The following is a 6236-nucleotide window of genomic DNA, read 5'->3' as shown; positions in this document are numbered from 1 at the left end:
GTAAAAGGTTATGAGATGCCCTGTGACAGGGGTATACCTTGTAAAAGGGTATGAGATGCCCTGTGATGGGGTATGATATGCCTTGTAAAAGGGTATGAGACACCCTGTGATAGGGTATATGCCTTGTAAAAGGGTATGAGATGCCCTGTGATGGGGTATGATATGCCTTGTAAAATGGTGTGAGATGCCCTGTGATGGGGTATGATATGCCTTGTAAAAGGGTATGAGACGCCCCGTGATATGGGTATACCTTGTAAAAGGGTATGAGATGCCCTGTGATGGGGTATGATATGCCTTGTAAAAGGGTATGAGACACCCTGTGATAGGGTATGATATGCCTTGTAAAAGGGTATGAGATGCCCTGTGATGGGGTATGATATGCCTTGTAAAAGGGTATGAGACGCCTGTGATATGGGTATACCTTGTAAAATGGTATGAGATGCCCTGTGATAGGAGTATGATATACCTTGTAAAAGGGTATGAGACACCCTGTGATAGGAGTATGATATACCTTGTAAAAGGGTATGAGATGACCTGTGATAGGGGTATTCCTGTAAAAGGGTATGAGACGCCCTGTCATGGGGTATGATATGCCTTGTAAAAGGGTATGAGACGCCCTGTGGAAGGGGTATGATATAACTTGTAAAAGGGTATGAGACACCCTGTGATGGGGTATATCTTGTAAAAAGGCATGAGACGCCCTGTGATGGGGTATAATATGCCTTGTAAAAGGGTAGGAGACGCCCTGTGGTGGGGTATGATATGCCTTGTAAAAGGGTATGAGACACCCTGTGATAGGAGTATGATATATCTTGTAAAAGGGTATGAGACGCCCTGTGATGGGGTATGATATGCCTTGTAAAAGGGTATGAGACTCTGTGTGATAGGGGCATGATATACCTTTTAAAAGGGTATGAGATGCCGTGTGATAGAGTATGATATACCTTGTAAAAGAAGGGTATGAGATGCCCTGTGATGGGGTATGATATGCCTTGTAAAAGGGTATGAGACACCCAGCGATAGGGGTATGATATACCTTGTAAAAGGGTATGGACGCCCTGTGATAGGGGTATGATATACCTATTAAAAGGGTATGAGACGCCCTGTGATAGGAGTATGATATGCCTTATAAAAGGGTATGAGACGCCCTGTGAAGGGGTATGAGATACCTTGTAAAAGAAGGGTATGAGACGCCCTGTGATGTGGTATGATATGCCTTATAAAAGGGTATGAGACACCCTGTGAGAGGAGTATGATATGCCTTATAAAAGGGTATGAGACGCCCTGTGATGAGGTATGAGATACCTTGTAAAAGAAGGGTATGAGACGCCCTGTGATGGGGTATGATATGCCTTATAAAAGGGTATGAGATGCCCTGTGATAGGAGTATGATATACCTTGTAAAAGGTTATCAGATGCCCTGTGATAGGGGTATACCTTGTAAAAGGGTATGAGATGCCCTGTGATGGGGTATGATATGCCTTGTAAAAGGGTATGAGACACCCTGTGATAGGAGTATGATATACCTTGTAAAAGGTTATGAGATGCCTTGTGATAGGGGTATTCCTGTAAAGTGTATGAGACGCCCTGTGATAGGAGTATGATATGCCTTATAAAAGGGCATGAGACGCCCTTTGCTTGGAATGGGAGTGCACTTTGAATATCGACCCCAGAATATCACTGGGGCACAGTACCCGTAAGCTGCTCTAGATTTTCTATACCTCATAGAACGCCGTAATGAGTGCACTATAACAGGTGCATGAGGCTTCCTGTGCTTCTAAATGTTTCAGGGCCTGAAGGTTGTGGTGAGGCCTTGAGGAATCTTACAGAAAGCGCCGTTGCATCCCGTGATGTTAGCTCTTGGGACAAAACGTGGCAGCAGGGGTGTAGCTTGGTCAGAAAAATTGGGAGGGGAGGGGGGCTTCGAAATTCCAAACAATCACGCTGGGATATATTTTTAGCATACATTATCTGAGAAGCAGGACATGAGGGGAGCTTAAGGAGCAGTGGAAAGGGAAAGGACTGTGGATTGTTAGTGGTACTTAAAACTAAATATTTTGAAAAATAACCAACATTTTTTAAGAACTTCAAGAGATAGAGTGTGTGTGTGTTTTAGTTTGTTTCTGCATGTAAACGTCCTAGGTAAAATCCAACAGAGACCTCACCATACCCGTCGGAAAGCACCTGCTCCCAACTATTTACCATTGAATACATTTATTAGGGGTCTGCAACACCCCAAACCCCACTCCCCCTGAAGCTACACCCTATGTGACAGCACAGTAAGTGCTTTTACATGATATATGAAACGTGACAAAGGTACTGGCCAGAAAGCCGTGGGATTGTGGGTAAAAGCTTGCTTCGATAGGTGGGATGCAGAGGTGCGTGTACCGCCGCCCCAGTGCACAGGTAGGCGTGGTTTCATGGAAGCTGTTAGTGACGGCTGGTACTAAAGGACTGGGCCGTGCATGCAGACTGGTTACAGGAGGTATTGGGATAGATCTAAACTGGATAGGGGTCTACAGAACGGTGATGCATGGAAACTGATAATTTAAGAGTTAGCAGATACAAAAAGGCTGGCAGTATGAGAATACGACTGGGGAGTTGGGGAGTGGATGTATGCTGGTAAAAAGAGAGGGGTAGGTTGGGTGTCAATGGGCAGGCATTGGGAGATGAATACTAGGAGAGGTGTGGTATACTCTGAGGCAGGAATCGGGGTCGAGGTGGTAATCGATAACCTTTAACACTGTATTGCTTTTGCCAGGTCGGCACCCCTGCATCCAAACATGGTGCCCTTGCCAAAGGCCGGCTCCGTCTCGTTCAAGCACTCTCTTCCTTCCCAGAAAGAACAGAGTCTCTGACCTGGCATTTTCAAGGAGGATGGATCAGAAACTGAGCCCGCCCCAAGAGACAGCACCCCTGGTGGTAGGGACACTAGACACCCAATAAAAAGCGAACTCCTGCCTACCTCTAGGACACGTCCTGGGAGTCACAGATACAACAAATCATACAGTTATGCCCACTCCAACCACCCAACATGTACCAGCAGTCAGTACCGCACAAATGCACAACTACCTTTGAATAAACACAGAACAATATGACTTTTTCACAACAACGTACAACACTGTGCCCATTACCTACGGGTTACAGACAATAATTAGGGAGGTGGGGTAGAGGGGCACCAAAATAATCATACGTTTTAAATATCACCAATACACAATGGTGTTTTCTATGTACATCACTCAACACTCGAAGAAGCGTCACCCTTTTCTGAATTTACACACACATATACAATAATATATACAATAGAAAAATCAACATATACGCTGTTATATAAAGCGTGTTGTAATGTTTAGGTGTTTCATGAAATCTGTTGTAATTGTACTATCTCTAGTGGAAGAGATGTGGAGAGGAGAAAGCATTGTGCACACTGGAGTCATAGTACGTTACTTTGAGGAAATTAGTCTTTCTGAATGGTGAGATCTGGGACTTTGGTTAATGGTGATGGGAATTGTGCTTATGGTGAGTTTTCGTTTAAAGTTGGCTTCATGAGTACCAATTGTGGCTAGTTGTCTTTTGAGAGTTAGTTCCGTGGTCAGGAATTGGAAACATACATCTATCATTAATGATCGGTGAGAGATGGACTTGTGGTTCATGATCCGCAAGAACTCCATTTATGGTTAATCACTGTGGAGAAGTGGTAACTGAGGAGTGACAAGTGAGAGTTTTTTCTGTAACCAATGATTGGTGAGGGTTGGGTCTTTGGTTATTTATTGCTGAGGGTTGGCATTTGAATAGGGATTCGTATGAATGTGGTCTATAGTTGACAACCACTGGTAGCTGCGTCTTTGGCTTCATGAATAGTGTTCATTTAGGATTCGGTCCATAGTTAGTGCTTGGTGGCAGTTGTGTCACAGCGGGGTGTAGTGGTGCGATGATTTAAGATGCCCCATCTAACATTGATGTTACGGCCAAGGCTGACAGTTCATGGTGATTTCACTATCCGAGGGGGCAAGCCCTCTCACCCCAGGCTTATGTCTATCACAAGCACCCCATTGAGAGGAGTGACAATGAGGGCTGCATCACACTCTAGGAGCTTGTTGTTATAATATTCTACTCACAATATATTCTTCCATTGCACTGACCATGAATTTAAGGCCTGGAGAACACTTTACCGAATTGTATGTATATCGGCCAATGTTTCCATATTCTGGCCTCACTGGAAACATATTTGAAGAAACGTAACCAACTCTTGTTTCAGCCCAACTTAGAGTAAGAGCACTTCTAATCTAAATAAATGTGACCCACTGCCTGGCAGCATCCAATAATTATTAAAAAGAGACACATTTTAGTCCAAATAAGTGACCAACCCTAAACCCCCTTAATTTTAAATGCCTTGAGAATGTGGATATTTAAAAGTAAAATAGCACAAAGTGCACTTGCTCATCGTTTGATGGTAGAAGGAAGAATTTCCCTCACCTCCCGTAGTTTGTCCTGTGCGGAGGCAGAACATTTGGTTTTGCTGAGATAAGAGAGACACAATGGGGCATATCAGCAAGCAGGCGATAAAAAATTATCGACGATTTTGCGTCCGTTTTCGGACGAAAAGCGGCGATAATTTTATCGCCTTATTTGCAAGGTCACGCTATCGCGTGAAACCTTGACTTAGCGCCGTTTCCCTCAACGCCCATCTTTGCATCTCTAATGAGATGCAAAGTGGGCATTCCTCCCCAGGATAACGGGGAGAAATGTCGCTAAGTGACATTTCTCCTATTATCAAGTCTCACGCAAAGCGGCATAGCGACAAGAAAAGTAGCGATAACCTCTGTTATCGCTACTTTCCTTACTCCTGCATTGAAACTGACTTAGCCATGCTATCCTATGGAAGGTGGATATCATGGCTAAGTATGTGCGGTCCTATCAGCAAGCTTTCGCCAAAAGTTGGGTGATTATCGCTGGATTTCCAGCGATAATCGCACATTTGGCAGCTTGCGCTCTGAATGTTGTAAACACGTCAGCAGACTATTTCATCCTAAGTGAACCTCCTGTGTAAACACTTCAGCAGACTATCACATCCTAAGTGAACCTCTTGTGTGAACCCATCAGCGGACTATTACAACTTGAGTGAACCTCTTGTGTGAACCCATCAGCAGATTATTACATCCTAACTGAACCTCCTGTGTAAACCCGTCAGCAGACTATTACATCCTGAGTGAACCTCTTGTGTGAACCAATTAGCAGACTAATACATCCTAAGTGAGCCTCTTGTGTGAACCCGCCAGCGGACTATTACATCCTGAGTGAACCTCTCAGGTGAACCCGTCAGCAGACTATTTCATTCTAAGTGAACCTCCTATGTAAACCGGTCAGCAGACTATTACATCCTAAGTGAACCTCCTGTGTGAACCCACCAGCGGACTATTACATCCTGAGTGAACCTCTCGTGTGAACCCATCTGCGGACTATTACATCCTAAGTGAACCTCCTGTGTAAACCCGTCAGCAGACTATTACATCCCAAGTGAACCTCTTGTGTGAACCCATCAGCGGACTATTAAAACCTGAGTGAACCTCTTGTGTGAACCCATTAGCAGACTATTACATCCTAAGTGAACCTCCTGTGTAATCCCGTCAGCAGACTAATACATCCTAAGTGAACCTCCTGTGTAAACACGTCAGCAGACTATTTCATCCTAAGTGAACCTCCTGTGTAAACACGTCAGCAGACTATTACATCCCAAGTGAACCTCTCGTGTGAACCCATCAGCAGACTATTACAACCTGAGTGAACCTCTTGTGTGAACCCATCAGCAGACTATTACATCCTAAGTGAACCTCCTGTGTAAACCCACCAGCGGACTATTATATCCTAAGTGAACCTCTCGTGTGAACCCTCCAGCGGACTATTACATCCTAAGTTAACCTCCTATGTAAACCCATCAGCAGACTATTACATCCTAAGTGAACCTCTTGTGTGAACCCGCCAGCGGACTATTACATCCTGAGTGAACCTCTTGTGTGAACCCATCTGCGGACTATTACATCCTGAGTGAACCTCTTGTGTGAATCCGATAGCACACTGTTACATCAACAGTGAACCTCTTGTGTGAACCCGTCAGCAGACTATTACATCCTGAGTGAACCTCCTGTGAGAACCTGTCAGCAGACTATTACATCCTGAGTGAACCTCTTTTGTGAACCCATCAGCAGACTATTACATCCTAAGTGAATCTCTTGTGT

This window comes from Triturus cristatus, chromosome 1_1 (assembly GCF_964204655.1).
Source record: "Triturus cristatus chromosome 1_1, aTriCri1.1, whole genome shotgun sequence".
Taxonomy (NCBI): domain Eukaryota; kingdom Metazoa; phylum Chordata; class Amphibia; order Caudata; family Salamandridae; genus Triturus; species Triturus cristatus.
The sequence above is the reverse complement of the archived record's forward strand: the minus strand, read 5'-3'. Positions refer to the sequence as shown.